A 16,198-nucleotide genomic window follows, 5' to 3' on the forward strand; every position below is an offset into this window, starting at 1 on the left:
TGTGTGTTCACATGCATGTGTGAGCATGTGTTTTCATGTGTGTTCAGAATGCACACGTATATGAGGGCGAGTGCATAGTACAGCGTTAAGAAGAAAGGTAAACTCTCTGCAACTTTAATGTGTGTGTGTGTGTGTGTGTGTGAAGAAACCGTAGGTACTTGTATCTGTATGGCGTTCAGCAGGGTGGCATGACTGTGATTAGTGTTCCGCGGTCTGAATTCCTCGGGGTGTTGAATCTGTAATGGGGTCTTTGATACAGCCGTTTGATGTGAACCGTTTGCTGATGATGTGTGTGTTGCAACTCCACACACGCGTACCGGCGTGAACGTGCCGGCCGCTGCTCCTGAATGAGCTCAGGGCCGTGTGTGTGTGTATGTGTGTGTGTAAGAGCTGATTCTTGTCATGATAACTGTGATGAAACTGCACTCTGCTCAGCCTGGGAACGCTCATTTCCTCCACACTACAAAATACAAAAACCCAGAGACCTCAAAGGCCTTACGCCATCTTTCCCTCAAATCCTCTTCCTCCTCCACCCAGTTTCTCTTTCTCTCTTCTGTCTTACTTCAGATCTTGTGAAGAAAAAAAAACACTGTAATATGAACATCTACTGATTAACACAGGAGCTATCACATTTACACATTATAGGACAGTATTTAACAACAAACTTATAATAGAAAACATATGTAAAGCATGTTATATGGGTTATATGGGATATATGGGTCATTCCACCAAATGGGTGCCATTTGCTTGTTGTAACGTTTCCAAAATAAAATAAAATTAAAAAATATTTTTTCACGTCTGAATCTAATAAAACATGTGTTTAACTAATCAAACTCAGCACTGGTCAAACTCAGGCAGCTTTACTTAATTTGTTACAAGGTTTCTGAGCTGAATATGGTTACAAAACTCATGAGACATTTAAAAAGCTTGTTTAAAATCAAGTCCACAAAATCCTTTTATTTTCTCTCAAGAAAGAAAAAATAATTGATGTTTATGACAAGAAAATCACTCCTCTTACTGGCACTCATTCCTGTTACTGAAACTCACTGCTGTTACTGGAACTCATTCCTGTTACTTTTTATGTTTTGGGTAACAGGACTGAAAGTAACAGGACTGAGTTTTTAGCACAGAATTAGCAAAAACATAAAAATAGCTAAATGGTGGCTATGCTAATAGCATGATATTACTGTAGCAATTTGGAGTAGTGGGAAATCAAACCTCGGAAAAATGTCTATTCGGTTCTGCATAAACCAGATTTTGGAGTGTTATAAAACCAGAAAATCAAACTGTTATCAAATGACACCATTAATTTCTTAAATAAGCCTTTCTATACCGTTAATGAAATACGTATGAAGTTAACTCTGGTTACTGGTTACTGGTTTTAATGGTTTCACCACAGTTTCAGCGAGGTTGAGGGTTAATAGAATTGATGATGAGTCAATGAGATATTCCCATTCTTGAATTACCTGCAATTCTTGTAATAAGAATTTCTTTTTTTTTTCTTTTTTCTTTTACAGTCTGTAATCTTTTAAGCCTAATCTTTCTATCTCTCTTTCGCTTGCTTGCTCTCATTCTCCTCCCAGTGTGTGTGTGTGTGTGTGTGTGTGTGTGTGTTTGTGAGCATATTGCTGCATTCCTGTAGGGCTCAGTATCCTGTTCCTCCTGTGTCTCCACCTCCAGCGTGAGCTTCACGCTGAGCGGCACGTACACTCCGCCTGGGACGCCCACACACACACACACACACACACACACACACACACACTCAGGCACCCACTGTGTCCCAGCACCTCCCAGTCCTCTGTGCTCAGGAAGTACACAGTGAAACACTGGAAAGGGGCAGAGGTTGATCTGAAGTGTTCATGAGATCTGCATTGATTTTTTTTTATCAGCTTTTGTTTTATGTTGCATAATTTTTATCTAAGCCGTTCTCTGAATGAGAGCCAACACAACAAAGTCTGGACTTCTGTCGGCCTCAGCGTACACTGTAATCAAAGATGCGTAAAGTTCCCACCTCCCACTCATTACTCTGTAGGTAGAAGTACAGATAATAGGATTTAAAATACTTATGTAGAAGTTGAAGTATCAACTCAGGCTTTTTACTCTGTAAAAGTACTGGTTTTATAAAAGTATAAAAGTAACAGAAAATGTAAGGGGAAAAATATGGCATTAAGTACAAAAGCTGATTCACAGGAGCCTATAGTTGAACTAACCCCCCCCCCCACACACACACCCCTCAAAAACCCACATTTTTCTAAGGACTATAATGAAAGAAATTGAAATTGAACATTTAATGTATTTAAGCACAATATAAATATATTAATATCTTTATACTAGACTACATGCATCTGCTATGTTCTTGCTGGTGTGTGTGGGGTGACGTGATGTGCAGGTGTGATGGATATTATATAAACCAATAGGGTGTCGGAATGGTCTCTGTTTATACATCTCATCCAACCACAATCAGATTTACTCTATCAGGATGAAGAGATTTATCTATATAGGGTTTTGTTTTTAATGATGATAAGCTGGAACAAAAACAAGCTGAAATGAAATAGGAGTAATGAGGCATTTTTGAAATGTAAGGAGTAGAAAGTTCAGATAATTAAAGTATAGATTGAAAATGTATAGAGTAGAAGTGTATGCTAGAACCACCCCCGCACCACCCCTCACCCATTAACCCCCTTACCAGAGCCACACCCACTAGATCAGTTGAAGAGCCGTCAATTTAGTCCGCAGAATTAGCCAGCAGACTTTGTCTGAAGGAGGAATCTGTGGTAAGTCAGGGTGGGTCAGTGGCAAGACAGCCGATAAAGGAAATATAAGTTCTTTTAAAAAATGAGTTTTATGTTTCTATCATAGTTAAGCTAGCTTAACTAACTGAGCTAGAACAAGCTAAACACTAATGTGGTAACATCTTTTTTTGTATAAAAGTGACAGAGCCCCTAAACGGGATAATTAAAGTATAGATTGAAAATGTATAGAGTATATAAGTAAGTGTATGTGTGGAAACTTTTCAAAACATTGCTAAATGTTATTATAGCATTCTCTATTAACTGGGATGTCAGCATTCATATCACAACATAGGCTAATACATAAGCCTATTAAATTATTTTTGGATTTCTGACTTTAATCTGAAGTATTTCCAACAGTTTCTGAAAATAATCACTAAAATATTAGCTGTCTATTATTTCAAAAGGTTATTAGAACAGTTGTGACAGTCTAAAAATGCATATATTAATTGTAAATAGAAGTAAATTAAATAAGTTGGAATTGTAAATCATTTAATGCTTTGTATTACTGCCAGTCCTCCTTACAATACTTAAAAGAAGTGATGCAGTCTCCACACTTTTCCTATTGCAGGACAGTCCAGTACTCCCTACTGTCTTTTCCCACATTTAAGCCCTTGTAATGTGTGCAGCATGTGGTTTAACATTGTCTTGTTAAAAATTGTATTGACCTCCCTTGAAAAGATGTGTTCTCGAGGGCATCATAGATAAGTATTAATGCTGCATTAAAGAAGTATCCTGCCTCATCCATATCATGACAGACCCAGACTCTTAAACTTGTTTTAAAGGTGAAACTGATAACAGTCTGGATGGTCTTTTTCTTCTTTGGAATGGCCACAGTACACTTTGTTACAGTACATCCCAGATGAATTTTACACAGTAAAGATATAGGCGATTTTTTTTTTATAGTATTCACTTGCTTTTTCCATAAGGTTCTTTAAGCTATCCCCCATCACCAAATGGTTTAAAAGATGTTAAAAAAAACATACAAGCTGTTTTGTTGAAACTATGTTACATCTTGTTTGAAAGTGAAAGGTGAAAACAATCATTTTGATATGGTTGAATTTTTAAATCAAATTTCCAACTAAATCTATATGTACTTTATCTATTGTTCTATAAACATCTTTTCATCTTGTCGCTTTTCACATCTCCTCAGCTCTACATAAGAGCCAAGGTTATTCAGTGTGCTCAAACCTGGCTTGCATCCAATGGGAGGGAATGAAGTGCTTTCTTTCATTTGCATGTTCTCAGCTAACAGAGAACGTTATAAGAACCTTTATCGATATCTTGAAAAGGTTCCAGGAAGTTAAGCATGTAACATTACAGAAAAAAAAATGTTCCAGGAACGTTCAGAGAGCCTGTGATGTATTCAAAAAGGAACATATTATGCAAAACTCATATTTTGTGTGCTTTTGTATTTCCACTTGGGTCACAACTGCCCCTATAAAAAACTCCAAACACAACAAACTCCAACAAAAATGTATTATAGACTTGTTTTCTGTGAATCAGTTGAAAGAGTTTGGTGTCAGGAGTCATACACTTCTATGAGCTGTTTGGATGGCTTCCTTATTGTGACATCACAATAAGGAAACCTGCTAGAACCACCCCGGCACCACTCCTCACCCATTAATCCCCTTACCAGAGCCCCACCCACTAGATCAGTTGAAGATCCACTATTTCAGTCAGCAGAATTAGCCAGCAGACTTCGTCTGAAGAAGGAATCTGTGGTAGGTCAGGGTGGGTCAGTGGCATATCAGCAGATAAAGGAAATATAAGTTCTTTTAAATTATGAGTTTTGTGTTTCTGTCATAGTTAAGCATGCTAGCTTGTTTGTGTTTTGACATTTACAATATGCTAAACACTAACGTGGTAAACATGTAAACATGCCGTGCAACATCTTATTTGCATAAAAGTGACAGAGCCCTCAAACAGCTCATTCTGAAAGAAACTAAAACTGGCAAGAACAGAGCTAATAAGAATTTTTTGAACATGTTTTGTATAGCCTAAAGACCTATTCTAACTTGTGTAAAAACAGGTAAGTCCCCTTTAATGATCTGCATCACAATGTTCCCAGCCAGATTAATACTAACATTTTAGAAACGTTAAAAGTAACATTCCCAAACAAAACATTTAAACATTGACAAGTGATGGCAGTGATGTTACCACTTTTACCACCATTTAAAAATGTTAAAAACATACTAAGAGGATTCAGAAAACTTGACAGAATGAGAATGTTAATTGTAACGTTCAGAAAATGTTTAACTAAACAAAAACTGTAAACTGGATTGGTTTATATGGTTGGCTGGTAATTGTTCATGATACACTAAGGGTGTGCTCTCTGTCTTTCTCTCTCTCCCTCTCTCTTGCTTTCTCTCTTTCTCTCCCTCTCTCCCTCTCTCTTGCTTTCTCTCTGTCTTTCTCTCTCTTGCTTTCTTTCTCTCTGTCTCTCTCTTGCTTTCTCTCTTTCTATCCCTCTCTTATTCTTCTTTCTCTCTCCCTCTTTCTTGCTTTCTCTCTTTCTATCCCTCTCTTATTCTTCTTTCTCTCTCCCTCTTTCTTGCTTTCTCTCTCTCTCTTGCTTTCTCTCTTTCTATCCCTCTCTTATTCTTCTTTCTCTCTCCCTCTTTCTTGCTTTCTCTCTTTCTCTCTCTTGCTTTCTCTCTTTCTCTCCCTCTCTTATGTTTTTTCTCTCTCCCTCTCTGTTGCTTTCTCTCTACCTCTCTTATGCTTTTTCTCTCTCCCTCTCTGTTGCTTTCTCTCTACCTCTCTTATGCTTTCTCTCTCTCTCTACCTTTCTTTTGCTCTCTCTCTCTTTCTCTCTAACTCTCTCTCTCTCTCAGTGGGGGAAGTCAGAGTCCTGGGGGATTTGTGTTGAGGCCTTCTCTGGGGAGAACAAGTCAACCTTTACAAGAGACCAAAACTGCGGTCAGTGTGACTTTCTCTCTTTACCAACAAACACTGAGACACTACACTTTCACTGTGTGTAGAAACACGACTAAATAACAACTTTACAGATGTAGTAAAAAAAAATCCTTATTACTTTCAATTTAAAAAGATTGTATTTTAAGTAATTTTAAAGAATAACTTTTGGTCCATTTACCTTGCAAAGAACATCTGCCAGACTCTAAATACTACTGAATACATTCAACTACTTTAGTTTAAGTTTCACCCACTGCTGACACAGATCTGCAAATGCACATTTACAAACACAGCTTGTGTACATACTGTAGAGAATTGCTGCCAATATATTAGGACTCTCTGTGAGCAGTAGATGCTACAAAAGCTAGTCCCTCCTGGATAATAGAGAGAGTTACTCAAACAAAAGCAGGCTAAACTCTTAAATAGTAGAAACAATACATGAGTGGTTGTCCCAATACTGTGTGTCCACTTCTGTGTGTCTGCTGTGTGTCTAATCCTTTAGGTCTTTAGGCTTTAGACCTTTTCACATTAACTCCACCTGTATACACTGCTAATGAGCTTTCCTAATCTCACCCCTTCCTGTACATTCTCTCTCTCTTTCTCTCTCTCTTTCTCACAAATTTTTTAATTGTTCTTTTTTGGCATGACTGCTTCAACTATAGTGTTGCCAAAGCACACAGACTTCAAAAGCTGAACATGTTTTGTGAAATAACAGGTGAGAATGAATGATTTTTATTAATGCAGTTGCTAAGAAATAATAATCAATCTTAAAAAAAAGAACAATAATCTATTACTGTAAAGTTGGTGTAGTGTGGAAAACGCCGTGCTTTTTCCATTTACGTTGACTTATTTAATTGCACAATGAAATATGAACCGAATATAAAGTACCAGTCAACAGCTTTTCATTCAATGGTTAAATAATTTTTTTTATCATACATTGTAAATGAAAACTAAAGTCATCCAGACTATGAAGGAACACATAAAGAATCATGTAGTATCTTAAAAGTGTTAAACTAACCTCTTATCTGGGGTGCTGTTAACTTATGGATTAAATTATCCTGTACAACAGAGGCAACTCTTGCTATTCTTTCCTGGGGAGGTACTGATGAGAGCCAGTTTTATCATAATGTTTTTGATGTTCTTTGCGACTGCACTTGAGGGTTCATTAACTATTGGCAAGTTTAGCACAGCTATTAACTGAAAGCTATTCCAAGCTATTAAAGCTGTTAAATTCAGTGATTCCTTATTATTTTATTTCTTTCTGTGTTGTATTAATACTAAAGTCATCCAAACGTAATAACAATTTAATTATTCCATATGTTTCGATGCCTAAGATTGGATGACTTTAGTATTAATCTACAACACAGAAAGAAATACAATAATGAAGAATCACTGAATTTAAGGTGTCCAAACTTTTGACTTTTGGTACTGTATTTCATGTGATACCACTTACAACGTTACTGTGCAGAACACAAGTCTTATGTTCACCATATCCAGAATAGGTGTTGACTTCTCTGGGCTTCACACAGCAGAAACAAATAAATATTCCAGATCCTTTTTAGAAGAAATGGACACCACAGAGAGCAAGGCCAACTGGGCTCTCTCAGGGCTCCGGCAACTGAAGGCAAGCTGCATGACCAGGATTCAAACCAGAGATCTCCCAATAATGGCATCATTACAGTTAATTGGTAAATGCTTTACTGTCTCAGCATTTTTAGAAAGTCTTAGCATTTTCCATTCTGTCATAACCTTAAGTGAACTAAGGCTGTACTGTAGTAGAGTACACTTGTTGGCAATGTACAGTAGAGTCTACAGTCCAAGCGTGTCAGTTGGGCATCAGCGTACTAAATAAAAGGATCAGGGTGAAAGGGTTAATCTGTTCGTGATAAGGCTTTAGGTGGAATGGGGCATTCGGTGACATCTTCAGTACTGGCAAGGTTTTGATGTTTGGAACTTGATGGAGGATCAATTCTGGATCAAAAGCACCACTCCAACTTATCCCAGAGTTATTGGATGGTGCCCCATCATTCCAGAGAACACAGTTCCACTGATCCAAAGCTCAATTCTGGGGGATTTATACTGTTTTAAATGAGGCTTGCCATTGGACACGGTGACCTCGTCCAGTTCATATGCAGCTTGTCCCGACCATCCCATTCTATTGGCGGTGTTGTTCTAAGAATATTATACACTGACAAGCCAAAATTCCTGGAAGTATGTTTGAACACAAGAAGTTTGGTCAGTGTGCTCATGGCAAGGTGACATGAATTATCAACGTTCAAGTGATAGTTGGTGCCAAATGGATAGGAGAGACATTTAATGTGACATGGCAAAAGCCATGGGACACAATGGTAGTTCTTATACCATTACATAAAACACAATTTAGCTGTATTTTTATATAGCACACTTAAACTAAGGCATAAAGATGATGATACCCATGTACTGGGAGCTGGGATAGTGGGCGGTCTGGTTTTTACCCCAAAGACTGGGTTGAGAAATACACACATATACAGTACCAGTCAAAAGTTTAGACACCCCTTAAATTCAGTGGTTTTCCATTATTTAAAAATGTTATGCATTGTGGATTAATTAAAAAAAAAGTCATCCAAACTATGAAGAAAAACAAAAACACAACATGTTTTAGATTCTAGATTCTTCAAATTACCACCTCTTGCTTAGATGAGAGCTTTTGCACATCTCGGAATTTTCTCAGTCAGCTTTATGAGGTAAAATCACCTGGAGAGTTAATTACTTGAATTTCTTGCCTTTTAATGTGTTTGAGAACATCAGTTGTAAAGTTGTGAAGAGGTAGAGTTACAAGTATACAGTGAATAGCTCTATTTGAATAATGTTCTAATCCATATTATGGCAAGAACTACTCAACTAATTAGAGAAATAACTTTAAAAGTGTCTACAACATTATGATGAAACTGGCACTCATCAGGGCCACCCCAGAAAGAGAATATCAAAACTTACTTCTGTTGCACAGGATAAATTCATTAGAGTTTCCAGCCTCAGAAACTAAAAGTTAACAGCTTAACCCCAGATAAGAACAGCCTAAATGCTTCACAAAGTATTTTGGTTTGTTTAATACTTTATATTTATTACATGATTCTTTATGGGTTCCTTCACAGTCCAGTTCCTTCAATGCTGTGAAGAAAAGCTAAAAGCACTGAATGAGAAGGTGTGTCCAAACTTTTGATGGGAACTGTAAATCAGCACTGAATGCTGTAACAGAACGCTGCCTCACAAAGACCAAAGACCTTAACTCCAGTTCGATCAGTCTGTCCTCAGCCAAACGGTCATGCATGCTTTGACTCCAATCAGCCCTCTGCCCTTCTAATGAGCCTGTTGTTCCTGGAAATCTGGTCTTGGCCTCAACACCCCCCCACCCACCTCAGACCAAAATCCTCTAAAACCCAATTAGAGAAACAAAGGATGACAGGCACCTCAAAGCTGAGGAGGGCAGAAGAAGAGAGAGAGAGAGAGAGAGAGAGAGAGAGAGAGAGAGAGAGAGAGAGAGAGAGAGAGAGAGAGAGAGAGAAAATGAAGGAGCAAGGCCAAATCTCCATTGTTACAGTCACCAACAACACGACACCACCATATCACCATCCAAAATCATCTGGTACAAACCAGAGCAAAGCAGAGAGAGAGAGAGAGAGAGAGAGAGAGAGAGAGAGAAAATGAAGGAGCAAGGCCAAATCTCCATTGTTACAGTCACCAACAACACGACACCACCATATCACCATCCAAAATCATCTGGTACAAATCAGAGCAAAGCAGAGAGAGAGAGAGAGAGAGAGAGAGAGAGAAAATGAAGGAGCAAGGCCAAATCTCCATTGTTACAGTCACCAACAACACAACACCACCATATCACCATCCAAAATCATCTGGTACAAACCAGAGCAAAGCAGAGAGAGAGAGAGTGCAGATTCCAGACTGTGCTCTATTTACTACACAGTGCAGAATTTTAGGATTTTGGGGGTCTTCCAGTTTTAAACAGTGTCCAAAAATACACTCAAACTAAAAATAAAAGCTTTATTATTATTTGTATGAATGAAAATGGTTCTAAATGTGTTTGAATGTGTTTGATTTACTTTATATAGACCAAAATACTGGGACATTTTTATTAAAGGACAATTAAGGATTATATTTTCTGTAGTAACTCATAACATGATCAGGATGTATCGTCAGATATTAAGGAAACATGATAAAATAAAGCACCAACAGCTTATGACAGCAGAGCTTCGGCCAGTATTTTCTTATTTGAAATCTGTGAGGGATGTAGCCTCTAATTCTGCCTACTGCCTTTCCTCCAGTCCCATTTCCACACTCAGGGTTGCCAGGAATCAAAAACAGCACACAAACGTGTGATACAGCCATGGTAAGGGTCAAATTGACTTTTTTTTGTGCTGAACAGGTAATCAGTGAGCTTCAGTAAGTTTGCTAACCTTAGCAACCTTAGATGGGCATTTTGGCCATTAAAATGATCAGCTACAGAGTAAGACTTGTCATCGCTTGCCACTGTTTGTCAATCTGGCAACCCTTGTAAGTTTTGCATCTGGATAGGAGCAGGTGGGGCAGAAAACTCTCTCCAGTGTTTAGAAATCGGACTCTTATAACCATTTCAAAGTGCTGTTTATTAAGCTACAGCTCAGACATGAGCATTGTGCAAAACATAGGTTAATGTTTATGTGCTCCAGAGAATCGTTTTCCATTGGCAGTGCTTTTCTACAGACTAACTGCTTGAAAGAAGAGCCATTTCAAGCAGGAGACCTATTTCTCTTTTAAGTAACAGAATGCATTCGTTACAAGGCACATCCAAAACCTACATATAGTGTATGTGGTTGTCTAAAGGCTAGGCTAAAAGCTAAAGCTACCATCTCTTATCTCCAACATCTGAGATGTTTCAATATATGAATTTCTATATTAATTATTATGAGCAGCATATGTCCTATATGGTGCTCCAATTGTGAAATAGTGATTAGTGGCCATATCTGTTCCCTATACAGGGTTCCAGTGTAGGTTTTAGAGCTTTCACAGTGTAAGGAACCGATAAACAGGGGACCGTTCAGAATTCAGCTATGGAAATTGAGTCTTAAGCTTGGAGGCACGTGCGTGGCAGACTGACCCCTGAAAGCCACTTCCTCAGGGCAGGGAGCGAAGGTCATGTGCAGCAGGCTTTCTTCAGGTTCAGGCAGAGTTCACCAGGCAATCCGGTGCCTTTATTTGGGCCGCCCTTGCCCACTCTGCCTGGGCTTATGGTGGAGATTTGAAACGATGAGGAGAAAGCTGGGGCTGGAATGTTCATCAGTTGCAGCTGGGCAAAGCTGGAGCAGGAAGCACGGGGGATTTAGGCCTGGGCTGCTCCTTGGCACCTGAAAACACACACCCACTCTGGATGGACCCTCGTGCCTCTGATTTGAAGAATCAAAGTCATTGTGTCGTGATGGCAATAGGACGAGCAGGAAAGCCATGGAATGGGAACTAGTGTTGAGTCTCATGATTTTTGCCATGTCCAAGGAAAGCTTATGAAGTCGGTGGATGCCAGAGTTGCTTGTTTAATTGTCACGATCATTACCACCCACTGCACTGTCCACTGTGGGTGGTAATGCCTTCAGTGCCATATTCCTGGTCATAGAATGTGACACTGTGAATCAAATCATTTTAAATGCCTGCAAACCTTTTGAAATGAAAGTTGGTTCCTATTGTCCCATCTACAATATCTGGCTTTTATTTGTTGCACAAATAGAATGTAACATCAAGTAAACAAATGAACAAAAAAAAACTGTGCAGGGAATGTAAAAAAAAAAGCTTAAAAGAGGCTTGTACAAAATACTTTCCCGACAAAAAATTCTAAGAAAACACAGAGAAAAAAAGACCAAGAAAATGAAATAATACATAATCACAAGAATATACACAAATACATATTTAGTATTTGGATTGGTTACAGTGAGAATAGATACATTTTAAGCTGTTTATTTAAACTAATGATGCTAGTGCAGATTTTTAAGTGAGTTGGTAGGCAGTTCCAAATTAAAGGCCCTCTGTGAGAAAGTGTAAACTGTCCACTTATTGTTCTAAAAAAAAAGCAGCACAGAGGTTATTAGAGGATCTTGTGGAGTTGTGATGAACTTGAAAGTTGTATTGAACTTTTTTTTTTCATAACAATAAGTAAGAAGGTTATTGGTAAAAGAGAAAATAAACTGACATTTGAAACTGGTTAATTTCACTTTTGTAGCTGGAGATTTTAAAAAGTAAATGATAGGAAGCACCTCACAACTTACTTAAGTGTCAGCTGTCCTCTGAGGTAAGATTTAATGATTGATGTACATCTAACGTACATCTGTCCTATGATGCCTCCAGACTTGGAACAAATGAACCACAAGAACAATGAACCACAAATCAAACACTACATACACAAATAATGTCAAACAATGACAACTGAAAAACAAAGGATTAATAGACTGCAGACGGACAAAGAAAACCTGGAGGCAATAATAAGGGAGGTGTGGTCACAAACTCCATGCAGATAATGGGTGTGAACCAGTTATAAGGTACATTAGCCTTTTAACTCGAGAACAAAAGAACTAAAGGACTAAACCAGTCTTGGTTGATTGAGAGTTTTATTTTGTTGGGTTAACGGAAATATTGCATTCATTGCTGCCAACTTTTCCGCTTGCGTCCAAACGATTCCTTTAAAGTGAAGAATTTCACACGCAAGCGTGCCCACGCAGCTCACAACGACACACCTACCTATTCATAAAGCGAAAGCAGTCAATCTGTGACACAGTGACTGTAAATGATTTAAATGACTGTGGTTTACCCACATCACATCCAGCAGTGGGCTTCTACAGAGCTGCATGCTGGGACCTGACAGCTACAACACACTCAGCTAAAACGCTGTGTACGCTTTGTGGCAAAAGTGTTAGGACACCTGCTCCTGCTTATTTGGTGTTTCTTCTGAAATCATTTGTATAAAAAAGGATGGTCTCTACAGTCAAAGGAAGGCAAAGCATGATTTTGTCTTGGTAAATATTTAATGAAATAACATTGCTGTTCCCATAAATTACCTGCTTGGGCACCTCACAGTGTGAATGAGCAGGTCAGTTTCCTCAGCTGAGGCATGTTGGACACGTTTAGGTACAAGGGTTGGACAATGAAACAGAAATCTGGTGGAAACAGGAGAGTTAAGGTGCACATTGAATTCTGCCATGATTTGGGCAGCCATGGTTTTATGTTTTTTGGATACAATCAGGGTTAGCACCCGAACATCCCTTTCAGACAGCTTCCTCTTACAGCGTCCACAGTTAATCCTGTTGGATGTGGTTGGTCCTTCTTGGTGGTATGCTGACATTACCCTGGATACCGTGGCTCTTGATACATCACAAAGACTTGCTGTCTTGGTCACAGATGCGCCAGCAAGACGTGCACCAACAATTTGTCCTCTTTTGAACTCTGGTATGTCACCCATAATGCTGTGTGCATTGCAATATTTTGAGCAAAACTGTGCTCTTACCCTGCTAATTGAACCTTCACACACCAGGCATCTCCAATTTAGCCATGAAACCTCCCACACTAAAATGACAGGTGTTTCAGTTTCATTGTCCAACCCCTGTAGCTGCGCCGTTAGAATAGCAATCCGCCAAAGTCAGAGCGCACCTGGATCTTAACTCATTTTTGCTTTCTTTAAAACGGCCCCGGGTGTCCATAAATATTTGGAAACACAGTAAATGGGTCAGAATACAGAAGGAAAACTTTTATATGTTGGTTATATATTGGTTTCTGAAGACCTTCACATTGGATCTAACGAATGTTGGTCATTCTTCCCAACTTCAGTCCAAACTTAAGAACTTTTAACCTGTTTCTGGAAGTTTCCAGATCTTTCCTCGGAGGACGAATTCACCGTGGTTCTCCTTCACACTCGCACACTTTTACGCTTTTGCCTGGCCCAGCTGATCCGTCCCCCGGGGGCTGCTAAACGAGAGGGGGGCTGTGTGCCAGCGATAATTCCACAAGGGCAGTCAGGCAGACAAACAGCCTGACTGCTCCAGAGCTGTTAGTGTAGGGGGAGCCTTCGAAGATAGAGAAAGAGCGAGAGACATCAGAGCAAGAGAAAGAGAGAGAGGTGGGGCGACCTGCATTATGCTCTGAATAAATAAGGCCTAAAAGCTGCTGCAAACAGACAGTCGCAAGGACGGACTGAAAATCAGGTAGGACGTCCTGTTCTGTATCTTTCTCTTTCTCTCTCTCCCTCCGTCTGCCCTCCAGAACATCACTAGCTTTATCATCTTTCAAGCTCTGGTCGGGCAGTAAAGAAGGGACAGATAAAGAGAAAGAGGGAATAAAAAGGACAGAGCGGGAGGGAGGTGTGTTAGGCATACCAGAGAGAGGAGAGCAGAGGGAAACTGAAGTCCCCCCGGCTCGCTCCAGGGTGGGGAGCGTTCCCCTGCTGCCGCATTCCCTTTCTCTCTCTCTCTCTCTTTCTCTCTCCAGCTCTGGGATTCATTAACCATGGAGATCAGGAACCCAAGCCCACTGCAGGGAAGGGAAAGAGAGAGAGAGAGAGAGAGAGAGGATGGGTGCCGAGCAAAGAAAAAGGGACCTATTAAAAAGACTGATCAAGCTGACTTTATCACGTATCACTGCTAACATAAGCGCCGTCTATAATGCCTTATACATTAATCAGGAAGTGCTACAGTACCTCATGATACAGCTTGGAAACACCCATACCTTTATTGTATAAGCTCTGAGGTGTTATCGTGTGAGTAAGGTAGTATAATACCAAGGTCAAGGTCAAGATAAAGAGGACGGATAGTGGGTGTCGGTTGGGTGTAATATATAACATAGAAGGCATTACTTCCTGCAGTGGACAGCGCAGAAGGTGGTAAGGATTGTGACCAGTGGCGTCTGGCTAGAATTGTCCGTGTAAACAGATAAGCGACTCTGGAAGAAATCCCATCCATATTAAATATTGCAGACACAGCTGACTTGACCCCGGCAGTTAAATAATAAGAGCATAAACTTATCACACTTACAAAAGACTGGTAAAACATTTTTAAACCAAATGGCTACAGTGCCATGAAAAAGTGTCAAACATAGTTTAATATTAAACAAATATAACCTGAGTAAATATGTATAAAAAACAGTTTTCAAATGATGATTTCATTTATTAAGGGGAAAAAAATCCATTCAAACTAACCTGGTCCTATGTGAAAAAGTAATTACTCCCCATGAATTAACGAGTCAGTAACGACTAACCTTAACTTTTTTGAAAGTTCAATTTCACTAACCTTAACCAGACCTGATTACTGCCATTTAAAAAACTTAAATAGAAACTGTCTGACAACACGAAGCAGCTTAAAGATATCAAAAAGCAACACATTATGCCCTGATCTAAAGAAATTCAAGAACAGAGGAAAAAACAAAGTCAGTTATAAGGTTTTGGGACTCCAGGAGGACACAATGAGAGCTATTATTTCCATTATTGTGAGTGACCGGCCTACCAAAATTACTCCAAAAGGGCATGGACAACTCATCTAAAAAGTCCAAAAAGAACCAAGAACCAGTATATAGTAAGTTTTTTGTTTGAGATTGATTGTTCACCAATTGGTCTACCAATGCAAAAAAAACTGACTAAACTGATCAAGCAGCAAGTCGACTAAGAGGGTTGACCAGTATAACCAGCAGGACCAAACCAATCAACCAGCACAACCAAGATAACATAAGGTTAACCTATGGGGTTTGGAACATTATTGTTTACCACAGGGTGCAGAATAATGTATTGCTTTAAAGGTCATTTCAGGGTGGAGGGGTACATTCAGGTCATTGTAGAAAAAAAAAACTAAAAACTATTTTTTTTTAAAGGAGAACTCTTATAATGAATGCAGCTTTCCGAGATCCAGTAATTTTGTGTTCAGTAATTTTTGCCCAGCACTTAAAATGAGGCATTAATAACTTAAAAAGTGCACAAGAAGCTTATTAAAAACCTCTGTTTACATCCTATAAGGCGAGCTTCATCTCCGATTGCCGCCATTACTCCTCAGAGCTGAAAGTTAGCAGTATAGGTATAGATGTAAACAGGGGTTTTTAATAAGCTTCTTGGGCACTTTTTATGTTATCAATGCCTCGTTTTGAATGTCAGGGCTCTCCAAATTCTACCAATGAGGTGTGGAGCTACTTTGAGCCTTGAAAACGGTGTAAAAGGCGATTTATTGGGGCAAATTATGCCCCATGTCACCCAGTCTGAAGGGTGTTTGGACAAACTGTTAAAATTTCTGGATCTCGGAAACCTGTGGGAGAATGGAGGTGTAAATGGAGGTGTAAAATGGACAGTTCTCCTTTAATGCCTAGTTTTTAATGTCAGGGCTCTCTGGATTCTAGCAAGGAGGTGTGGAGCTGCTTTGAACCTGGATAACGGTGTAAAAAGCGATTTATATGCAGGGGCAAAATATGCCCCGAAGCACCTGTTGTAAAGAGTGCTGGACAAAAAGATT

The sequence above is a fragment of the Astyanax mexicanus genome, chromosome 9, assembly GCF_023375975.1.
Source record: "Astyanax mexicanus isolate ESR-SI-001 chromosome 9, AstMex3_surface, whole genome shotgun sequence".
In the NCBI taxonomy this organism is placed as follows: domain Eukaryota; kingdom Metazoa; phylum Chordata; class Actinopteri; order Characiformes; family Acestrorhamphidae; genus Astyanax; species Astyanax mexicanus.